At 53.4% G+C, this 23,871-nt stretch overlaps 1 long non-coding RNA gene across 4 annotated transcripts in view; it reads right to left on the reverse strand.

Annotated features, from left to right (window-relative positions):
• Positions 1-23,871, reverse strand: part of LOC113969983 — a 43,750-nt gene that overhangs the window by 16,829 nt on the left and 3,050 nt on the right. For 3 of the 4 annotated variants that reach the window (XR_003534986.1, XR_003534985.1, XR_003534988.1), the window contains 2 exons: positions 18,330-18,576; positions 8,603-17,061 (listed from right to left, as the gene is read on the reverse strand). This is a non-coding gene — a long non-coding RNA (uncharacterized LOC113969983). The remainder of the gene's footprint in view (positions 1-8,602; positions 17,062-18,329; positions 18,577-23,871) is intronic. The other variant, XR_003534987.1, reaches the window with a different exon arrangement.

The following is a 23,871-nucleotide window of genomic DNA, read 5'->3' on the forward strand; positions in this document are numbered from 1 at the left end:
TTGGTCTCTTACAGAATAGGGTGCCAGGGACCAACAACATCAGTTATGACCTTCCAGACCACAGACCTCTGTGTCCAAGTTTCTCTGTGCCCTGGGCCATACAACAGTGGCTGGGATCTCTCCTGAGACCCAAGCCAGCCACTATCCAACCCAGTGTGATCCATGACATTTTTCAATTGTCAGACTCTCTTCCACTCCCTGTTCAGTGTTATGAAGCATCCTGGACTGTCAGCCTTGAGCTTTGAGTCTCAATCCCCAAAATTGTTAAGCCTCGTTCCAAAAAAGCCAAGTATATGGAGGGATTTCTTTTCAGACTGGTAATGCCTGAGCCCTACAAGGTCTTTGACTTGTTTCCAGAGTTTTCCTTGCAATGTCCCTAAATACATTTCTTGTTAGCATAATTCTATTACTTTTAAGTGAGAACTGAGACTTTTAAACAGTCCTTGATTGCACTTGCTGTGGGTTTGCTACAGACACCCCAAATCCCAAGCTTTGTACTAAAACCCCTGTGAATTATTCTAGTCCAGCCTTGCCAGCTGCTCTTCTACCCAAAAGGCACCTCCCCTTGAGAGCAGAATAGTAGAAGAAGGAAAGCAAGCTGGAAAACAGCCATTTCTAGGACTACAAATGAAATCAGGAGGAACAGTCCCAAAAGCCTCTCCTAGCCTTGGCCACGAGCAGCAGCTACTCGTGAAGCTCCCACCAAGTGAGAGCCAAAGGAAGAGACACATTGATCCTGCCTTGCTAGATTTTATGCCAAGCTTGTCAGCAAGACATGCTCAGCTTTGGCCGCCCAGGAAATGCAAACCTTTCCTTTGTGCGGCTTTCTGGACACCTCCTGCCGCCCTCCCTTAATCCCAAAGCCAGCAGCATCCCTTGCAAGGTGCACACCATGCCAGAGACAGAAAAGACGTGCTCCTTGCAGCCTCCCAGCCCCAGGCCTTCTGCCAACACCATCCCAACATGGGGCACGCAGGCAAAAGAGCTGCCGGAGGAATCCACGCCAAGCAGCGCTGATCACGACCTTTCTGCTTTACAACGGTAACCTGAATCCTAAATACTGGATTTCTAGGCATGCATTAAAGCCATGAGACAATGGAGATGGTGAGGCTGGGGTTGGCTGCAAGCCAGCTCTGCGCCGGCCCTGCCAGCATCCGATGTTTCCTATTTCCTTCCTTTTTTGCCCTGGCAGATAAGCAAAGTCCCCCTAAGCCAGGAGGCAGGTGCATGTACAAGCTCACCCATGACTTGGGGACTGTGCAGGACTCACCCCCCATGGAAGGTGGATGCCCAAGAAGAGGTGGCTGCTTTCCTCTCTCCCTCGCTCTCTCATACGAGCATTGCTTCTCCTTTAATTGGTTTCATTCATGGCGGCCCTTTGCTAAATGTAATTATGCCAGGCTCTCTCCATCTGTCTGCATTCGGGAAGAGCCATCGCTCTCACTGTTTTTATCTTCCATCTTTATTTCTGCATTAATCCCCCCTCTGCAGCTCACATGCACAACAATGTCCAGGACCTCCTGAAGACATACAGGCACCGAATGAAGAGCAGGATTTGTCCCTGGGTCTCTCCTAGCTGGAGGACATTTTTTCACAGGGAAAGCCCCATAACTCAGTCCCTGTCTGTAACATCTCCATATCTCAATGATACATGCACAAGCCAGTCCTTTTGCAGACACTCAAGGGTTGTCTGGGAGCCTAGGCAAGAGGAGATGGCTTGATTTTGTCTGCACCACAGAGATATCCCTGCCCTGTCTTCCCAAGACCAATACATAAAGATAGCAAGATGTCTGCTCAACCTGACATGGACCACTTTTCGCATGGAGACAGCATTCAGTCCTAAACTACCACACTCGTTTTCCTTCCCAGGAATGCAGACAGGGTGAACGCAGCTGAGCACAGGGATTAACAAACCTCAGCTCTGCAAGGGCAGCTCACAGCTGCATGGCTGAGGCTGCAAAGCGCTCAACGCACCCAGAAGGATTTCATCCTTTGGGGTGCATTACCCAAGGTCCTTACAACTTCCTCAGCCAGGGTAGGTAGATCTTGGGGGAAAACACAATGCTAAAGAAGCTGTTGGTTTATCAAGAGACCAAACCCAGCGACACAGACCCTGGGCAACCAAGCACCATCTGGTGACCGCCGGCTCCTGACACAATAGCCCACGTTGGCATGTTTATGATAGAGACCAGAGGCGGATTCCCATTATCCCCATCAGATCCTGTGATGTGGTTTCAGGAGAAGGACCATGAGAAGCAGATGGGATGGCAGAAGAGAAAAGAACACAGCGAGACAGGCAGACAGGAGAGATTTATATGAAGCTAAAGCGCATACCCATAAACATGGGATAAGTAAATAGCATGTAAGTATGAAATTAAACGCAGGGAATCCATGGCATCCGGTAATCAGTCAAATATCTCCTTCACCTCTTTTTCAGTTTATCATTGGCATTTTAAAATGAGATATTTATGCCAATAAGTAAGCCAGTTGTATATTGTAACCCTGCAAATATGGGCTCGGATCTGAGAGATTCGTCCCGACAGACAATTCGTTTTTACAGTTATTTTTGGACTCCCGGCTTTTGTGGAACACTGGCTCTCTGTGTTGGATTTTATGCCCCTGAAATGTATTTACAATGCATGGCATCTGTATTGTGCATTACACACTTAAATCATTGCATTTCATTCATCGCTTGTAAAAAAAAATATTGCAATATCCTGAAGCTCCAAATACCCAAATTCAAAATATTACTGCTGCGTTTTCAGAGTAATGCTATAAAATAATGTTGTATTTTTAGATAAAGGAGGGAAAATTGATCATGAGGAACATGGATTCCCAAGATATGGGAAGAAGGGGAGTTTGGATTTCACACCACGATAAATGGAAAAAAAATAAAACTAAAAGCTGAAAAACCCACAAAGGTTTATTTTCTAAACAAGAACATAGAAACATTTTGTCACTTAAACAAAGGGAGGAGGGTGGGGGAGGCTCCGCATCCTTGGCTTGCTCTCTGCAACGGACAAATACTATCAGAAACAAAAAACATGGCATAGTTAGCAGGAGCTCAGCGCTTTAGAATTAATGATATGTATTTAAGTTCCTTTTAGGGGGAAGCCTTCTGCAATCGTTGGGGGGGGGAAAAATCATGGTTTTAAAGGCTTCTGTCATTGTTGCCTACGAGCCGAAGAGAAAGGCGCTTTCTTTGTCATCCGGGGGTTTATGGCAACACCTTAATGTGTCCTTTTCATAGGTGAAGCAAGGCGCACAAAGCAGCCGCGTGCCAACGCGTCCCCCCCGCCACCGGCAAAATAAATAAATGGAGGAACGCGGGGACGGCGGCCGTCGTAATCCCTCGGCAAAGCGGCAGCGAGGATGGTCTGGCAGGGTAAATATCGCACGTCTCCTGCCAAACCCCGCGTGAGCTATTGTCCCACCACCCCTTTTAGATGTCATTAAGGATTTTTCGCATATAACCAAACAAGCGGAGGGGATGAACGTGCTCGCTTCTTCCCCACCAGTTGGAGAAGCCATGACGAGGCGGCTGGGAGCCAGCGCAGGGAAAACACAGGGCAAATTAGGAAGTATGTTAATTCAGTTAATATCACAGAGGGGCTGGCAGGCGGGGGGGGGGAGGTGTGCGCGCAGATTTTCCGCCCGAGGAAGGAGGTGGCAGAGAAAGAACTGGGGCATGCCAGCTCCCGTTATTGTTCTGCCTTCATCGGTAATTAGCAAGATAAGGAGGGGACGGCGTGAGGGAGGCAGCGTGGCGAGGACAAGGCAGCGCTGCACCCCACCTCATGCCCATGCGGCCATCTTACAGGCGGCGCTCGCCTCCCGCAAAATGGCCGCCAGGGCCCACACTGCCTCAGGCCCGCAGCTGGCCTGTCCCGGCGGGCTCCCTTCCGCCAGCCCTGAGGCGGTGGGCACCCGGGAGCAGCAGCAGCCGGGAAAGGGGGGCCCCAGGAGAGAGGGAGTTGCCATGGTGGGCCAGAGTGTGCTGGCGAGCGGCCATCTTAGCCCAGGCCCCGCTCATGTGCCAAGGCGCTGGGCATGCAGCGCTTCCTCAGCTTTTTCCCCAGCCCTCCTGCCTGGAACAGTCTTGATACGCTTCTCCTTCACCAGGCAGCACATATTGTCTGCGCCCTGCTCGTGGCCATGGAGGCGGCTGTGCCCTTTCCGTGGCCTTTCCCTTGGACAGGAATGGCGTTATCCCCACACGGGCAGCCATTGTCAGTGCACAGCTCCCTGCCTCAGTGTGTCCTGTGAGTCCTGGGCACTGGACTGGCCCTGGAAGAAAAGGCCTGGACAGATGCAGCAGTCTGAGAGCTACAAGGCAAGATGTCACCTGTCCAGCATTCTGAGAGTGAGTTATGAGCAAATTCTGCCTTTCTCCTGGCCAAAACAAAATAAATCCTAAAGCAAAACTGCAGAGATACCATTAAAGAAGAAGTGAGCTTCCTAAACCTTAATGTAACACAAATTTAAAACAAGGTCAGTTATAAAAGGAGAAGGCACAGTTACATAGAGAGCACAGACAAAGCTACAGCTGCATTTCGCACTCCATAGGAGCTTTGCAGTGGACACATCAGCATTGTTGAGTTCTCCAAATGAGCAACACCAAATACCAACCAAGGAACCCTCATATCCCTGATCTTAGGCTGTCTTCAGGACAGGACCAGCAATTACTGACATTAAAGCAGTATTTGGGAAGTGTTTCACACGTCTTTAGCCATGACAGGGCTATTTCACATAGTGTGATAGGCACATGACGCAGGTTGAAAATTCGGCATCTGCTCCAGTTCTCTGCAGAGAACCAGAGGGTGATTGCAACTGCACGCAGGCAGGGCCGTGTTATACATCTCAGTTAGACAGTGAAACATAAGGGATGGCAGGCTAGCTCCTCCGCTCCAGGGTTGTCTACATGGCAAACCACACCATTATAATGACAGCACTATAGGTCAACTGCTGCTGCTCCTCGCCACGCTGGTTCATATCTCCACTCTCAAGCTGGCTTTCTCCAGTTTAAACTCCTTCCAGTGTGACATAACTGGTATACAGGAGAGTCCTGCCTTCTGCTAAAGTAAATATCCACGGAGGTTGTACACTTACAGCTCCTTGCTTTAAAATCCACCCCCCAACCGTACGTCTGTAGCTAGACCTGCCCTTCGGCTAACCTTTCTGTACTCCGCACACTTCTGGGCTGTTCACAGTGCCCGTGAAACACTATTACACCCTGCTTCCCTTGGGTGCTAATCCTGCTTGTCAACCCAAAGGCAGAAGCAGACGGTGGCTTGGCATTTTGATTACGTTGTGATCTGTTTGAACCTTCCAGATTCTTTTGATGTCTGTGCAAATTTGAAAGGGGGAGCCTTCATCCCCCACAATGAAACTGTACTATCGCATGGTGAACCATCTCGGGACTCCTGTGTCCGTAGCCATCACTAGATTTGAAGCGGGGAGGGGAGTTGCAGCTCCTCCAGGAAGACTCTGAATTTCAGACTAACCAGTTCTGGCCCTGAGCGGAGAACACCATGGGGACAGCGTGTTGCTCTTCAAACAAATGCATGCGTAGGGGAGTGTGCGCATGCACAGAGACACCAGATTTATACAAATAGATGCATTCATAGGAAAATGCAAATAGCATCCTCTTCCATCCCAGGCTCCCTTCGAGCTCCTGACATCCCAAGGTTTCAGAGGAGTACAACTGAGCCTCAGATCAAACATTAGCCCTGCGGGGGTTCCCTCAGGGAAGCAGCCATGCACTGGGGTCTTTTCCCCGCTTCCATGTGAGGTTTCCCGACCCGGCCTTCCGTGGGTGCTCAGTTCTGACACGCGTACGACACACACGCACGCATGCAGAGCCTTGCTAAAAGGTGCTCTGGGAATTGAGCTCCACTTCCTCTTTCTCCTGAATCAATTGTCATAAACCAGCTTTTGTTTTATTTTTAACAAAGCGACAGAAAAAATCTCCACGCACAGCCCTTGCTACTCCCACGGCCCTGTCCTTTGGCAGAACAAGCTGTCCAGGGCCCCCGGGGACGTGGGTATAGGGAGACAGCAGGGTAAGAAAGACCAGGAGAGGCTGCTTTCTGGTGCACAGAAATCGGTTGCTCCTCTCTTGAGCTGATTGCTTGGCAAGCAGCAGGGCAGTGGGATGGGAAAGGGGATGGATAGTGGGCAAGGCACTTCCAACCTCCCCAACCCAATTTCCAGCTTCACTGTCCCCTTCATCCCCAGCCCACTGAAGTACCCACTTTCAACCTTCTCTTTTACCTTTTACCAGAGAAACATTGGTTCTCTCGCTCTTTGGTACCGACAAGAGGTGACACCATTGCAGAAGACGATGGGCTGACATGCAACTTGTGACAGCCCAAGCTCTGCATGCCTGTGGCACACCCCTGTCTACAGCATGGCCAAGGACCTATCCCTCCTCCTCCTCCCATCCTACATACCCCGGTTCCAGACTCAGACACATATGGAGACATTTCTTGATGAAACCTATCAGTGGGTGAGTGGCAGCTGAGCAGGTACTGAGCAAGACGTGGGGCCAGACAGCAGCCAGGGGGGAAGGCAGCGGGTGGAGGGAACGTGCCTCGGGAGGAATACTCACAAAGGGTTGCTTTCATTAATAAAACATTCCCCCCTCAGTTGCCTTTTGATTTGGGTGTAAGAATTAACCCCATCTGCCCAGCAGCACGCAACCTACCAAGTCATCTCTGCTGAGGAAGGCCGTCTGACGTGTCTGCCCGATTGCCACGCTTCCCCTGCCCACACTCCTCAGCTGCCCAGACCCCTCCAAACAGCTCACCAGCTCGCTGGGTCTGCCCTGTTGAAGAGATCCTCTTCCCACAACATAGATTAGACCCAGTGAAAATAGGCTTAGTGAAAATACCATTTCACTATTAATGCCACCCACCCTGCCCCCCCTGCCTTCACACTCTCTCACACCCAGAAAGATTATAACAAATCCCAGTCACCTTTTGCCCCTGCTAACTACTGCTCCAGTCTTTGCACTGCATGCCTTCTACCATGAGTAGAGAGCTGGGCACAGGGAGTACTTATATATATACACACACATCTATCTAGTCAGCAGAGAAGGTGTTCAGCCGCACAATACACATCTCCCTGCACAGCATCTTGCCTTGTCACAACACCCCAACCCATCCCTCTCCACTGTAATTGCAGAGCCTGGTCTTTGGGCATCAGCAGAAAGTTGCAGCAAATCCTACGTTGGTTTAAGCACAATCTGTCCGTTCAGAATCGGTGGGAGGTTGCTTTTACATCACTGAGACATTTCTATACCCTTTCTGTTTCAAGTAAAACTGAGATGCAGAGATGCCTTCGAACTGACAGCCCCTTCATTTTTCCAGAGGTGTGTTTTAATGAGTGACTCGCCTTCCAAAAAGGGGCCGGCAGAGGGGAAGGACGGCAGATTCTCCACACAAATTCAATAGCTGGTAGGTTGCCATGGGCTAAAGCATTTCTTTGCACACATGAAGAGAAGGGACTCCAGAGCACTAACTCCCATGAGTTATAGCTCTACCCTTCAAGAGCGGAATAAATGCTTTATCCCATTGCAGCCTGCGATGTATTCTACATAGATGGATTGATTTCCCCTATTGTTCTTAATAAATCCTGGCGCATGAAGAAACTCACTGCACAGCCATTTTTCCTGCCTTGTTCTACCTTGCAGAAGTAATAAGGGTCAGATGTGACTGCAGTGGGAAGCAAAGGCCATACACAAGGCAGTGCTTTGCTGGATGCAGTGGGTGTGCTTGCAGGGGTTTGGTGGGTGCAGGCAAGCAGCTCCTTTTTCTTGGTTTATTCCCCTTTTAAGTAGAAGCTGAGGAAAAGGGGCACCATGGCTGGGTACCGCAGCATCAGCGTGGCTCTGAGAGGAGCAGCCACTCTACAAGCTGAGCCTGCACAAGCCCCCCAGATCTGCACAGGGAAAGGCCCTCTCTGACTGGAGGTCTCAGTTGTGAGAGATAAATACATACATTGTATTGTCTCATAAATACAGGGCTGAGTCCTGCACCACCACAGAGCTTTCCTGAGCACACCCAGCTCTCTGTCGGGTCCTGTCCGTCAGACGTGACCCTGCCCATGCCACAGTTGAGAGGAGCCCACACCACCAGCATGCGGTCTCTTCTGGTTTTTTGTTGGTTTGGTTTTTTAAATCAAAATATCAAACCAACCCCCTCTCAATGACTCCCAGCTGCACAACTCAGACCCCCAGGTTGTTGTTGAAAGGCTTCCTCCCTAGTGCCTTTTCTCCTCACCAGGCTGACACCCATCCTCTTTCCCTGCTCCAGGAGGGTGTTTGCTGGCCACAGCTTCACTAGTGCCCAGCAAGGAGGCACTGCTGGGCTCCAAAAAGCAGGTGGCTCTGCACGATCCTTCCTTGGCCACCTGCCTTCAGCTCCATCCAGGCTCCCTGGATTATTGCTGCTGGTCCTCTCTAGCAGCAGCTAACAACTGGCCCTGTTTCAAAACCTGGCTGGGAATTTGGCTGTGGGAGGGAGGGAGGGATCAGGTAAAAGAGCTGGTCTCCCATGCATGAGTTGGACTTGATCCTTCAGCAAGACTTCCAGGGACTCACCTCTCCTTGCTCAGGTGGAGACGTCCCAGCCCTTCCCAAGGCATCCCACTCCACGAACTCTCAGTCATGTCTGATTAAGGAAAAGAGAATTTGTCTCAATTAGAAAGAGGTTCCCATATGCATGGACGGATGTCAAGTAATTACCACATGTCACTCACGGCTGGAAAAGAGACCTTAAATTTGGGACCGTGCAAACTCGCACACACAATTGCAAGTGAGTTACGGACCTTGGCATGCTCCAGAGCGTACCTTGTGCAGATGCTTTCAAGCCCATCCCTCGGCTGAAATACACCCAGCCACATAAAATACAGCCAGACACGACCCCATTCTCTAATAAGGAAATAAAGCCGAGCGGACCTGCGTTGCCACTGCCCAGAGAGCAACACTGTCTCTTTAATTTTCTCCCTGGCTATCTCATCCTTTGCACAAACTCTTTCCTCCCCGTGGCTTCTTCCAGCCTGGTGGGCAAAGTGGGAAAACATCATTAGGGAGGAAAAATAATTTAGTTTGTTAATCAGTATCCAGTGGTGGGAAACAAGAAAGACAGAGAGCTGGGCTGGCGGTTAGGGCTTAGGAAGGGCCAGCACAAAGCCCACCATTCATGACATCTGGGGCTGGGATTCTCATTGAATTAAACAGACACAAAGAGCAGAGGCATTTCATGCTCTCTTCACAAGAATTATCATATCTCCCTGGCACTAGGAAACCTTCAGCACGGGAGAGGGGGAGAGAGAGAGAGAGAGGGGAAAGCGGGCAGGCTGGGTAGAAATATGGGGCAGGGTAGAAGAGGCTTTGTTCCAGGGTTGGATTTATGGATGGGATGCGGCGCGTTGCTTTGCGGGGAGAGACAAGGCCCTGGCGCGCTGGGTCTAATAAGAATCAGCAAATGTGAAACAGGGGGCCCCTGTGTACCATGAAGCAGGGAAACCCGCGTTTGACAAGCCAACAGAATAACCGCTCGCGTCTCAAGGCTGTGGAAGGATGCTGACGTTCCTACGAGATGTGTCGTCTTGTGTGTGTGTCAGCGAGGAGGGGGAGAAGGGGAGCGGCGAGGAGTATAAACAAGAGACCAGGCAGCACCGTTCAGTCATGAAAATTAATTAGCTGATGTGCAAACCATGGCTGCCTCTTCCCACTGCCCTGCAAGCATTCCCCATAAAGCTATGGTGTGTGCAGAGCCTGTGACTGGGAATGACAGGGGCAGATTAGGCAGCTCCTTGGGACACAAGCCTGGCAGCAAGAAACCCACAGCCCGTGCAAAAGAGGTGAGGAGGGGATGATTAGGGTCCCTGGGGAAGGGGCAGAGCCCAGGGACCAGAAGAAAGAGAAACAAGAGAGACTGGGCACCAAGCTGAGACCAGGAATCACATTGCTGCAGCAGCATAAATTGGGCTGGATCTCAAAAACCAGCCATTAACAGGGTCTGGTGGACAGCAAAATCATTTAGAGTTTAGACCACAAGCTCTCTGGGGCAGGACCTGTCATCTCCTGCAGGCTCACACCACGGAAGCCTGTCCTACTTAGTCTCTGGGCATTACCAGAGGATCTGCTTTAAATACTAATTACTCCATGATCAAGACCTGTGAGCTGTTGGGAGCCTCACTACAGCATTACCTGTGGGAAGAGGGGACAGATCTCTGACCTCATGTCCCCAGGGTAATTTGACCCCGTGCACTGGTGCCACAAGCAAATATTACTACCTACTGATGAAGATGAGAAACTCCTGACCAACTTCACACGTCCCATCCCCAAGATTTCAAATCCTACTATAATATGGTGCTTATTCTTTGCCTGGAACAACTACAGGAGACTGAGGGTGCATGGAAAAATGAGGGAATGAAAGGGATGCAGAAAGTGATTGGTAGAGAAAAAATAAAGAGAGAAGCCTCTTTGACATGGGATGCGCACAGTGAACATGGAACGTGCTGGAAACAAAGGGATGCAAGGAGAGAGGAGAGACTGGGATGGGCATCTCAGCAGACATGTAGGTAAAAGTTGAAAAGGAAGCACTAATTAGCACCCAGACCATCACTTTCCATTAATAGCTTGTCACCATTTCCTTGATGTTGCTGAGAGCAGGGAAGTTGGTATGTGTGATGCTTACCTGTCTCTATCTCATTAACAGAAGTGAGGGTGAGAACAGATGTTTATTGCCTGCATCCAGATAGACAGGCCCTTTGCTGAACTGAGAGGCAGGAGAAAGGGGGAAAGTTATGAAAGAGATGCTCAGGGAACACAAGCCAAACCCAAATGATCGAAACCCAAATGTAGGACACTTAGGTACCCGCGCTGATCCAGAAACAGCCCCAGGCAGGTATCAGGTTCCAGGAATCCACAAGGCAAAACTGCCAGGTCAAGTAATTATAACCCAGGGCAAATACATTGCTGGCCAGGGGAGAATGCTCTGGTATCAGCACAAGTATGTGCAAAGGGCTGTGACTGCATTACACCCAGGAAAGTAAAACAAAAGGCTGATTACTTCCCAGATGGATTTGCTTGAGGTGCCCACTCCACTAGAAAACAGACAGCCAGCATCTTATTGAGAGCCAGAATGGAGATACCCACCAGTAAACAAAGAAAAAAAAACAACAACAAAAAAGTGCTATTTCAAGCAAAGATAAATGTGCATTGCATATAATCACCTTTGGAGTAATTTTTCCAGCAGTTAAAAATGAGATTATCCCTCCTATGTATAACACAAAGGCCTCTCCTTTCCCTCCAACATGTGGAACAGCTCCTGATAGTGACATGGGAAAGAGGGAGTGTGCAGGGCAAGGCAAGGCAAGGACGCCAATCAGCAAGTATCTGTGAGCTGGTAGCACACGTCTGCTGGTGCTGTGACAGGAGCGAGTATGGGGGTGCACATTCCTAGGGACACCCTCGCTTTCACAAGCACATGAATTCACTACACAAGCCAAAGGTTCCTCCAGAGCAGGAGCCCAAACCTCCCTAGCAGGGAACGAGGCAAAACCAAAGGCAAAGAAAACATCAAGGCTGGGACTGAAGGAACAAAGGCTTCCCCCTCTCAGCTTGGAGACATCTTCTTGGCCATTTAGCTCAGATCAAGTGTAGGTTCTGTTGACTCCCTCATCTATTCAAACAAGCACTTTCAATAGTCTGATAGGTCTTTTCTGCTCTAAGGCTTCTCTACCCCTGTATTTGACGTGCCTGGCCAACGCAGATAATGCCACATGCAGAAATACTGCCCTGAAGAGCCCTTGCTTAGATTGTGTGGTCAAGCACTTCGAAGTTAGGAAGTGTCCAATTTATGGCTGCCCATGCAACCATAATTCCACCTCGCTGTGCAGCCACTCTGGACAGGAAAAGAGGGAGGGAGCTAAAAATAGGCTGTGACCGTGTTGTCAGCCTCGTAAGGGCACGGGCAGGGAGAGGCTGAATTAACGTCTCATGGTCAAAATGAAATCGGGTACCCCCTGACTTGCCAGCGCCTGCTTTGGTGCCTTCAACCATGTACATTTTTAATATACAGAAATCACGTGCATTCTAAACATACAGAAAAATGCATTATTTATAGCTAATAAATAATAGATTGTTTATATAAGCAAAAAGAAAAACAATTGTAGGCAAGTGTAACAAATTCCCCTTCCTCCACCCCGCACCCATCCCTGCTTCATCCTGTGCGGGCAGAGCGATTTCAAGCCCCAAGCCTCGGCACAGATTTCTGCCACTATGAAATACAGGACTAATGTTATCTGGCAGCGGCAGAAGGCTGCTCTCCCGGGGCCGGCAGGGAAGGGGACCGCTGGGGCTGGCAGTGCCCAGGTCAACACTCCCACACCCCCTACACTTTTTCCTCCTGGCTCCAGGACCCGGAGGAGTTTGCTCCCGGGAGGTGGGGCCATGCTAGAAGGATGTGAGCTAAAGGTGGAAGGGGATGATGGAGTTGGCTGTAAACATCCTCCCACCTTCCCTGGCTGGTCCAGAGCTCTTCAATAAAGTGGTGGGAGTCCATGGCTTCACCCTGCTCCTGATCTGTTATTATTATTCCAGGGAAACAATAAATTTTAATTTCCCCCCCACCCCACCTCAAGAGGCAACCAAAGTGAAATCGCAATTCTGACCAATTCATAATTCAGCTAAACCTGAAAGGAATTTAAGGGACAAAGAATAGGCATTTCCCCAGCCAAAGCGCTTCCCCCGGACGAATTTCAAGGGCCCGCAGCAAACAATGGGAGTGTCAGAGGTGCTCAAAAAGAAAAAAAAGTTCAAGAATCTTTACAATAAAAAGTGTTAGGCAACACAGAGGTCAGAGCCAGCTCCTCCTATAATAAATAGCACGACTACTCTACATTAACTATAGGAGACATTTTAATGCAGTGCCTCAGCTTCGTGCTAATTACACTTTTTCGCCATATTTTGAACCTAAGAAAAAATGTCATCAGTTAATTATAACAGATGAGGGAGTGTGAAGACTTCCTCAATAAATAATGCCTTGATATCTCATATCCAACAAGCTGCGTGCTCTGCTCTGAAGGTGCCCAGAAATATGTCCTCTCAGGAAATATATCAAGAACTGATGGTCCCATAAGCTGGCTTTGTTTCCAAGCCTTGATTTTCACCCTAATAATTAAGTGATTTTTATGGATCGAGGAGAGTAAAGGTCGTGGGACTGCTGGAATGGTGCCAGAGAGAGTCAATGTTTAAAAATAAATAAATTCCTAAATCAAAATGAGATACAAGAGACCTCAACAAATTCCCCCCACGGCTGCACAGGCGAGTACACAGAAGCAACTTGGTTTCTGGACCCAGATCCCATCCTTCCTTCATTCCTGCCATCTCCACAGGAGTCTGGCATCCACTGAAAAAGCCTGGTTTTAATGAAACCAGGCCACCATTGCCAGAGTGCCACTGGGAGCCAGCCATCGCCGCCCACCTGCCCTGAGGAGGAGGGATGCAGTCCCCCTGCTGCCGTGCTCCCCTGGGCACTGCCCCCCGCTGCACCCATCCCTGCCGAGCCTGGTGGGCGTCCGGATCCTTACAGAGGTTCCTCAACTAAACCACCTTTCTTTCAGCTCCCTTCTCCACCCAGCACCCCTCACTTCCCCCTCTGAAGAGCTGGGATTTGGCGTGGGAAAGATGTCTTTGGGCTTTTCACAAATCCAGTATCCCCTTGAACCAAAACCAATTAGCCTGGCCCAAGGTCCTGCCATTGAAGGACTGTCCCTTCTTTTCAAACCCCCGCGGGCTCAATTGCTCTAAGGAGCCTGGATGTGAATGAGCAAAGCCCGCTTAAAGTGGTACTTAAGGCCAGACCAGGGTGAAGGAAAAGAGAAAGCCTCTATAGGAACAGCAAACTGAGTTTCCAAGAGACAGCTAACTGCCAGAGATTGTGTTCTTTTGCTCCCCCATTTTCTTTTTTTTACCTCCACTCCTCAGCTTTCGAGGCAAACGCTCCTAACCAAAACTGAGCCCCTGAATAAATATCAGAAAACAGGAAAGCCAGAGCTTTGTCCTGACTCTTTGCGGATCCCGGGAGCATGGCTGTGGGCAGCGTGATGGCCCAGCTTCATGTGCAAGCTCTGGTTCCAAACACGTGCACCCAGAGGGACAGAGGGATGGCGAAAAGCTTGAGATAGTGTTTTTCCAGTTTGGCTCTTGGCAAACACCTTCCTGAGGTGACTAGGCTTGTAGGCACGGAAATCTCTGACCTAGCCAGGGTGACACCCAGTACCACGTGGTGGGGAAGCCAGGTGGGCAGCCACGGGTCCATCTTATGCTGGTGGCCCCCAGAGACACCAAGAGACTCAGGGAAACTGAGGGTCTGTGACGTGGGAGCATTGGTGACAGGGGTGACATGGGGTACCCACCCCCCGAACGGCACACGTGCACTGCCACGTGCCAGGCACCAGCCCTCAGTGCTTGCACCCGCACAGATGCCAAATTAGCACCTTCCCTCCACGCAGAAATGAGAAAGTGTGTTTCCAGCACGCAGCCACAATCCCTCCTTGGTGCATGAGCAGCACCCATCCACAGCCACAGGCTGGATGTGCCCTCCAAGGCCCTGGGCTCTGCCCTTTCTCAGGTAGCATGGACAAAGCCAGGGCAGGTAAAGGAAGGCACCGTCCGCCTGCGTCAAGGGTGCAGGGAGGGGTGGGAGCCAAGAGAGACAAAAGAAATGGCTGAGCCCAGCCCCAAGCATCGAACACACCATTGCCAGGCAATTCCACAAAAATGCCCATTGATGGGATTTCATCCATAACCAAGCGGGAGGGTTTGCATGGCCTGGCTTCCAAGGCAGCTTCTTCGAATGGCAGGGATGTAATATCCCATTGTCCATCTGCCCCTGAGCCCAGGCGAGTTTGGCTTACCCAGGTATCTGGTACAAACCCCCTTCACCTCATCCCTTGAGCCAAACGTGCTGCATGGTGGCCGAGTCTTAGGAAAAGATCAGAAATCATGAGTTGGAGCACTCAATGCCACAGAGCATCATTTCCCCAAGGTGAAACCCACAAATTATATTTTCCATTTATCCCCCAATGGCACACACTGATTCTTCTGTTTCTGTCTCACTCTGCCCATCCCCACCTCTGCCTGAAGAACAAAGACATCACGGCCCAGCTCCAGGAACCTCACCCACGTTTGGCCTACGCTGCATCCCATTGCTCCACCAGGAGAGTCCCACTGAGAGGAGAAAGAGCCGGGAATGCTAGGACATTGGTGAGCTCTCCTCTCAGCACAGCCCAAAGAGACACCTTCCCTTCGGGGTTTTGGCTATGCAGGGGAAAAGAGCCATCCAAAGCCAACAGCTACACATATAGGGCAAAAGGCTAAGCCACAAAGGGAACCGTGTGTAGCCAAAATCCATCCCTGGCCCAAGGATGGACCCTTACGGACCTTTCTTGCACCATAGCACTTAAAAAAAAAAAAAAAAAAGACAGAAAGCAGAGACCTGTCAGTGGGCTGCCAGGGACTCTTTAAATGCAGCGGGTATGTCACAAGTAGGGATTTGCTGGGGGGGGCTTTATCCGCCTCCTCACCCTCCACCCTCCCCATGAGCTGGGGATTCTCGTGCCACTGTCCCCCATCACTCACTGCCACCTCCTTCATTAATTGAGGGGGTGCCACCTCCACACCTCCCACAAACACCCGCAGGTTCATGTCAACAATGGGGGCAAAAGCGAAGAACTTAAGCACCAGAAAAAATTCAACTGCAATTTCTCCCTCCCAGACTAAAGGCCAAATCGCTCGGTCCCTGTCTCACCCCCTTTGGGGACACTGCTCTGGGCTTAGTGAACCAAGTCCACAGCCTGAAAAAATACCTGAAAAAGCAGCTCAGAACAGGCGATTTTGGGGAGAAAAAAATAGTAGAAGGCAAGGGTGTTTTCTGACCACCTGATTAAAGAGCGAGGTGAAAAAGCTTGCATTGATCCTTTGTAAGAGTTCTCATGTAGACACGGATTTCCACACTTGCATTTTATTTCATGAAATTATATATATATATGTATTTATATACACACACACAAAGACATTTATTATATGTGTGTATATTTTTTTTTCCTCAGATCCTCTTTTTATATTTTCACCTTTTGCAATTACAAAAGCCGGGGACAGAAATACCTCCTGGGTTCTGCCAGTGCAGAAACACTCCCACCAAACAGATTTTCTCTAACACGCTGGTTGAATGATTCCTCCTGAATTATATTCATTAGGAATTTGAATGTTTCTTTCCTCCATCCCCCATCAAATCATTACTCCGGAATAAATGCATTCATCAACCACCTTGCTCAGTTCCCTCCTGCTTTGTTCAGTCTAGTTTTAAAGCATCTCCACTGAAACCGCTTGCACCTGACTCGATGCTGGCGTAGGAAAGGGGGAAAAATATAAATAGGAGAAGAATTGAGCGCCACTCACAATATTGTGAAAATAATTGGAAAATTATTTCTTAAAAATAACCAACATAATAAAGGAGGGAAAGGACTACATTCCCTCCTCCCCCCCTCCAATCTCTTCCACAATTTCTGGGATTGCATCGAGTATACATATTCCAGATGGGCTGGAGAGAAGGAGGATGGTTCTTAATGACACGTCTTTCGCTGCCTTTGGAATGAATGATTCATTCAGATCTTCCCGAGACTCGGTGCCACAGTTGAGTTACATTTCTAGAAAATCCGTATCTTTAATTCTGGCGCTGCGTGTGGGACCCAGCAAATCATGGAATTACTGCTGTAACTTCGGATTAGTAACGCTTTCTAAATGATAGTCTAATTCCAGGCCTTCATGCTTTTCAGCGTTCACACTCACACAGCCTTTTCCCTGGGAGGCTTCCTGCGGAATTAGTGCTGGCGTCTTCGTCTTTCTCTGCCCTTTTTAATTTCTCCAATGACTTCTCATTAGAATATATAATAACAGCTCCTCAGAACTTTTCTTTCTCCCGGTATAGCCAAATTCAGGCTGAGATCCTTTTTCCTTACTGTGGTTATGGCGGTGCTTTGCTGGCCCTGGAAGGGTGCACAGGCATATTTAGCTTTGCGGGCCTACGTGGCATCTGACGCCATTACCCCGTGCAAGTGAAGGTGGAAAACCTGCCTCCGAGGTGCGGGGGGGGCTCCCACCTCTCGCCGTCCCTGCACGCCGGTGGGCACGGGTGGCTCGGCCCTGCTGTGCTACCCTCTCCCTCGGCAAGGGATGCCCACTGCAGAGAAAAGGATGGGGCAGGGTACCTGCACTCCACCTCGCCGAGCAGCGGGAACGCGGCAGCACCTTCCCAAGCCCTCCCCAGTCTCCCGCAGCATCTCCTGGGGGGCAGAGAGCCAGCAAACAGCCCACTGGTAACCGCAGCCACGGGAAGATTTTTCTCTGCAGCCTTCCCGGAGCTGTCACGGCCCGCGTGGGTTGGCGGCAGCGCGGGGATCATCCCTGCGGGATGCGAACTGCCAGCGCCGGGCCAGGGGCTGGTGGCGATGCCCCCCGGCCTGCCCCAGGGTGCCGGGGGGCCCCGGGGCACCCCGGCCCCGGCCAGGGGCGCTCGCCCCACGCCAGCTGGGAAAACGTGCCGGGGAGGCTCGGCAGAGAGCGCGGTGCTTTCTGTCGCCATGGGAACGGAATGCAGATGTGCCAATTGCTTTTCTTTTCTTTTCTTTTTCCCTCCCCCCCTTTTTTTTTTATTATTATTTGCCAGACATTCTAATACACATTATGTTTCAACTTCTGGGGCTCTCAGCGGAGGTGAGGGAGGCTTTGTCCCTTGCCAAGCGCTCGGCTCCCAAAGAAGCCCCTGGGCCGGGCGGCTGCACGCCGGAGGACTGCACCCAGCAGCGGGACCCCTTCCCTGGGCATCCCCCTGCAGCTACGGACAAAAGCAACAGCCACCGCGCAAGGGAAGCGGTCACATTATCACCAACTTGACCTTCCAAAGGGAGGCCAGGATCAAATCCAAAGCCGAAAAAAAAAGAGAAGGAGAGAGAGAGAAGGGTAAATACCCAAAAGCTGCGGGTTTTCGAGGTCTGACCTGTAGGCTGGGATGGGGGGAGGATTTTTTTGGGGAGGGCGCTCGCTCTCTCTCCATCCTCCCAGAGCCGCGACACCCCGCAGCCGAGGAGTGAATTTCGAGGTGCGTTTAACCGACAGTTAAACCCCGGGTGTCTTTGGCAATGGAAGAATTGGCGCAGGGCTCACCCCCATGTCCCCGTCCCTCCCGCCTGCTGCCGCGGAGCCCCGGGCTGCCCGGAGTGGCCCGACGGGGAGGTCGCGGAGCCGCAGCCCTTACCTGGAGCCCCAGGGCGGCGAGTCGGGCCGTCTCTGCATCGCCGGTGGTGCGGCCGCTTCCCCCGGGCAAGCAGGTCTGGAAGTCATTTCTACTTTCGGTTATCTAGCTTTATGATGGCTCCACAACACTCATACAGCTAGATAACCAAAGACAGAAACATCCCTCCGTCGGGGATGCCGGCCATCTGTCCGTCCGTCCGTCCGTCCGCTCCAGCATGCGGGCACGGCCGGGGCAGGGCAGCCGGGAGCTGCCACCGGGAACCACACACACATTAAAAAAAAAAAAAAAAAAAAAAAAAAAAAGAGAGAGAGAGAAAGAGAGAGAAAGATAAATACGAAGCGGAGAGAACGAGAAGCGGGGCAGAGCCACGGGGGCTCAGAGCCGAACCGCGCCGTACCGAGACAGGTCGGGCTGTGCTGAGCCGAGCCGAGCAGAGCCGGGCCGGGCAGGGTAAGGCAAAGCAAGGCAGGGCAGGGCAGGGTCGCGGGGGCCGATCCGAGCCCGTCGGTGCCCATCCCGCCGGCCCGGCCCGGCGAGCGCCACTCGCGCTCCCGCCCCGCTGCCCAACTTCTACTCCCCTCGCATGGTAATCGCCCCCTTTGGGAAGTGACGTCACGCCGCGCCCAGCCAATCCCCGGACCCTCATTTAAATCAGCGCCCCCTTTCCCGCGCTTTCCAGGACGGGATGGGCTTTCCAGCGGCTCGGGGTGGGATGGGATGGAATGGGACGGGGCGGGCTCGGCACCGCTCGGCACGACACGGCACCGGGCGGGACCGGCCGCCCTCCTCCCGCCCGGCCTCTGCCGGGGGGCTGCGCCGAGGGTCGCTCTGCACCCTCCCGCCTCCTCCCGCCCCTACGTGCCCCCGCAGCAGCTCCGCAGGGCCGGCAGCGGAGCGGGAGAGGCGGGCAGCACCCACCCCTGCATGGCCCTGCACCCGCAACTAACTTCCCTCTCCCTGTCCTCGGCGCTCCCCTCTCTCTCTTTCCTCTCTCTCCCTTTCAGGTCTCCCTCTCCCTTTCCCCTCTCTCCCTTTTTCTTCTCCCCTTCTCCTCTCCCTTTTACTCTCTCTCTTTCCCCGGCCTTTCCTTTTCCCCCACCTTTTCCCTTTCCATCCATTTTCTTTTCCTATTCCCGACCTCTTTACTTCTCCCTTTTCCCATTTTTCCCTCTGCCCGCCATGCCCCCCCCCAGCCCCCACGTTCAGCGCACCTCCCTCACACCTTCTCCTCCCCAAACAATGCCCTCCCCGTCCGGTCTCCGCACCTGGGGGGCAGCCTGAAGGGCCCCTTTTCGCGCAGCCAAACGCGGGGCCCGCCCGTCCCGAGACGTGTCCCGAGGGCTGGGGACGCACCCGCGATCCCCCATCGATCCTCTTTGCTCCCCGTTTCCCCTCCGTTTTAATTATTGCCCCTCCACGATCTGCTATTTCCCGCACAGATTCATAATGCGATATGCGTGTAGCGGCGAATCCGGCATGTACAAATAATAACAGCATCAATAATCAGACTAAAATGCCAGGAGGTAAATATGATTATCTGGGGTGCTTAACTGACCTGCTCCTCATTAAAAAAAAAAAAAAATTAAAATTATAATCATCGCTGCTTCTGAACATCGCCTTCCTTTAAATCCCAGACGAGAGTAAAATGTGACCTGCTACAAAACGAGGGATCCGCGAAACGAAGCGATCGCGGCAGGAGCAGCCGCGGCAGAGCGCTGCCTGCCGGTCCCGCCGGCTCCGGCTCCCGGCGAGCTCTGCTCGGATTATTTATTTCTGTCTCTCTTCACCCTCCCCCTCCCCGTCATCCCCTTAAAAAAAAAAAATTAAAAATTAAATAAATAAAATCTACGATCTCAATCAGGCTAAAAGCTAAAGGACGAGGGCTGCCAGCCCTTTGCGAGCCGGCGTTGCTCCTGGCCCCCAGGCGAGCCCGGCCGCCCCTGCCCGGCTCCCGGGAACTGTGGGTTCCCTCCTGCCTCCTGCCTAACGAGAAACGGGATCGGGGGTCCTCCGGCCGCCCCGACGGGGCTGGGGAAGGTGGGGAGAAATATTTTCTCCGTTCCCAACCCTTCACTGCCTTCCCCGCGGCCCGGAGCCGCTCGGGAGGGGGTTTGGCCGCGGTTTATTTTAATCTGCCCGGGAGACAGGGGGAAAAAAATTGCCAAGAATCGGATCTCCTTAATTTTAGGGCCTTGGATTTTCTCTTAATTTATCGGTTTTGCTGTTAGAGTGGTCGCTGTCGGTGTGCTCGCGGCCGGGGCGGGGGAAGACGCTCATCCACCCCACCGCCTCCGAGGGCGGCCCGGGGGCGCAGGGACGGTACGAGCGGGCACGGGGGCTCGCCTGGCCCAGGGGCCGGCCTCGGTTTCCCCCCATGGAGGAGGCCCCCGTACTCACCGCGGGGCCCCGGTGGCAGGGAGCAGCTTGGGGTGCCGCCGGCAGCTTCTCCCGCTCCCGGGGCCGTTCTGGCTGCGATGAGGCCCCGCTCCAGCCCTGCCGCCCCTGCGGCACCGGCAAGGGGGCCCGGGCGGGCAGAGCCAGCCCTGCTAAGCCGCAGCTCTGCCCGGCTACCGCCGTGCAAGGTCTCCCGCCCTCCGCGCCGAATCCCCGGGACGCCGTCTCGCTCAGGCGAGGATGCTGCGGGTGAAACGCCGCACCTCGCGGGGCTGCTCGCGGCTGGAGACGGGATCCCCTCTCTCTGCCGGTCAAAGGAGGTGATTTTCTTGGGAGGAATATATAGGATAATATTTTTTCCCTTATCCTTTCCGGCAATGCCTTGATCTGCTCGGAGCTCTCGCCTTGACCCTCTCCGTGCAGGCAGAGCCCCAGCACCTAGGAGAAAATACCTGGCACTTGGAATATTTTTGGTTCGTTTTAGGCTTTGGGTTTGGGTTTTTTTGTTTGTTTGGGGTTTTTTGTTTGTTTTTGTTGTTGTTTTTTGTGGGTTTTTTTGCTATTTTGTTGGGTTTAGGGTATTTTTGCGGAGGGGGAAGGAGAGGTTGGGGCCCTTTTTTGGTACAGTTTTATCAGGATGCCTACAAAATGGCTCCTTGACACAGGGCAAAGCACTAGCGAGCATCTTGGGGAGGAATCGGCGAGGGCTGCCCGTGCTCCGGAGCTCCGGTGGCTGCAGCGGGCACCGCGTCCTGCCTCACCCGAGCCGCCCACCGGGGCCGCGGGACCGTCCTTCCTCTGCACGCACTCACGAGAGGAAACAACCCTCGCGGCCCGACGGGACGGGGAGGGGCGGCGGTGCCAGCGTGGCTCTGGCCATGGTGCTGCACCGGCCCCGGGGCCCCGCGGGCCTTCCGCGTCCATCCGCGGGCAGGACGGTCCCGCCGCCCGCTCCCTCCTCCTGTGACCCCGCGCCGGGCAAGGCAGGCGGCCCCGTCGGCCGCACCTCGGAAGAGCCCGGTCACCGGGCCGCCCCTGAATTATTTAACGTGATCGCCCAGTAAAGAGTCCGCTGCCTTCCCCTCTTCTACGTCCTGCACGTCTGACGTCACTTTTCTTTAATTAGGAGAAGTTATTTTTAGCCAACCTGGAGTAACTCCCCGCGCCTCACCGCCTCGAGCTGCATCTTCTCCTAATTGTTTTTTGGGGTTGTGCTACTTTTTTTTTTTTTTTTTTGCTTTTCTCCCCACCATCGGGGCTTGGCAAAAAAGCGGCAGCTCCCGACGGGCGTGAGGGAAACGCGTCGCTTTGCTCAGCAATTAAAAGCCGCCTCTGAGCAAGCCCCGGCGCCGAAAAGGCAAAGCGGCGGCGTCTCACCCCCGGCTGCTCTTTTCTCTCCGGCCGTCGGGGCCGGGGCCCAGGCGGGGACTGTCCCGGACCCTCCTCACTCGGCGGGGCGAGGTGCTGCGCGGCCGGGGGCCGGGGGTGGAGGCACGTCGAGGGAATCCGGCCAGGTACGGGCTCTCAGGCCACCTGCACTGCTATGATTCGGGTTTCCCTAAGGCTGAGGCCTAAAATGCGTTTCACTTCCAGGGTGATACGGGGGAAAAAAAAGCAAAACAAAACACAAAAAAACAAACAACAAAACCCAAGGAAATAATTATTCACGGGAAGGCAGGGAGCAGAAGGGAAGAATTAATGTGAGAAAAAAAAATTAAAAAAAAAAAAGAAAACCAAAAGAAAGAAAAATAAAAAATAATAAACAGGGACGAAATAAAATAAAATGTATTTTTTTTTTTAAAGAAAAGGGATACAGCAAATGAAAAATGAAATAAATCCTCCAGCATCAGAAGCTGTGCACGAGCAGCGGTAGCCACGCTGCTGCTCCTCGGCGGTAAATCCGAGCAGGGGAGCGGGACGCCCCCGTGCCCCCCTCCTCCCCCCGGAAAACAGGCCCAGCAGCAGTACCCGCTGCATCGGGAGGAAGAACTTCCCCGGGAACCCGAGATTTCTCCCACGGCCTAAAGCCTGAATGCCCAGGAAGGCTCGGCCTCATCAAAGCGTTTTATCCGATGCAGCTTCTCCGGCAGGCGAACGGGGAGGTTTGGGGGCAACTCGGCAGCACCCCGGCAGTGCTCGGCCCGGGCTCCCCGCCGCCCCGTCGGGACTCAGCCCGCCCCGGGCCCTGCTGTCGAGCTCCAATGTCCCGGGCAGACGGGTAGAGGCTGCCGGAGCAAACACGTCCCCGGCAGCAAAAGGTCCCCCGTGCCTCCCACTCGTCCCCCGCGAAGGGTGAGCCGGGGCCACGGTGCGGCGCGGGGCGGTCCCGGTCCCGCGTGGTGCCGACACCTGAAGGCGCCCAACTTTCCGGTGGGGACCGACCCAACTTCGTCTCCCCCCTCCCTTTCTCCCTGCCTCCCTCCTCCCCCTCCGGCAGCCGGTGTGTCCCCCCCGGAGCAAACGTCTCCCCCGGAGCCCTCCCGCCTCCCCGGGGCCGCCCCGCCGAGGCGGCGATGCCCGGCCGCGACACTCACTCTGCTGCCGTGCGGAGGGCAGGACGGCGGTCCCTGGGAGAAGCGGGCGGCGGGGCCATTCCCCTCCCCGGGGCGGGCGGAGGGGCGGGCAAGGCTGCCCCCGGCCGAGCGGTGTCCCCCGCAGCCCTCAGCCCCGGGCGCGGACCGGCGGGGGCGGCGGAGGCGGCTCTGCCCGCGCTCCGTGTGTCTTCCCGGCTGCTGCCGGTGCCGGCTCTGGTCGCTGGCCGGGAGCTGCCGCCGCCGGCAGGCTCTGCCCGCACTGACGTCAGCCCGGCAGCCGCCTATTCACTCCAACCATGGCGGAGAGGAGGAGGAGGAGGGAGAGGGGGAGGGGAGGAGGCGGGGGGAGGGAGGGGGAGAGGAGGAGGACGGGAGGAAGGCGGCGGTGGCGGCGGGGGCTGGTGGCTGGCAGGCTCCGCCGAGCAGAAAGCGCAGCCCCTCCGCCTCACCCCTTAATTACCCACCGAGGACGGGGCTGCCCGGGGGAGGGGGGCCGTGTACCCCCTCCCTCCCCCCGGTGAGCCCCTCTGCCGCCCACTCCCGCGGGGCTGCTGTGGCTTACCTGGCCGCCCCGCAGGGCACCCCACTCTGGCCCTGGCTCCGGGGTGCACTTC

The sequence above is a fragment of the Neopelma chrysocephalum genome, unplaced genomic scaffold (assembly GCF_003984885.1).
Source record: "Neopelma chrysocephalum unplaced genomic scaffold, ASM398488v2 Primary Assembly neopelma1_75, whole genome shotgun sequence".
In the NCBI taxonomy this organism is placed as follows: domain Eukaryota; kingdom Metazoa; phylum Chordata; class Aves; order Passeriformes; family Pipridae; genus Neopelma; species Neopelma chrysocephalum.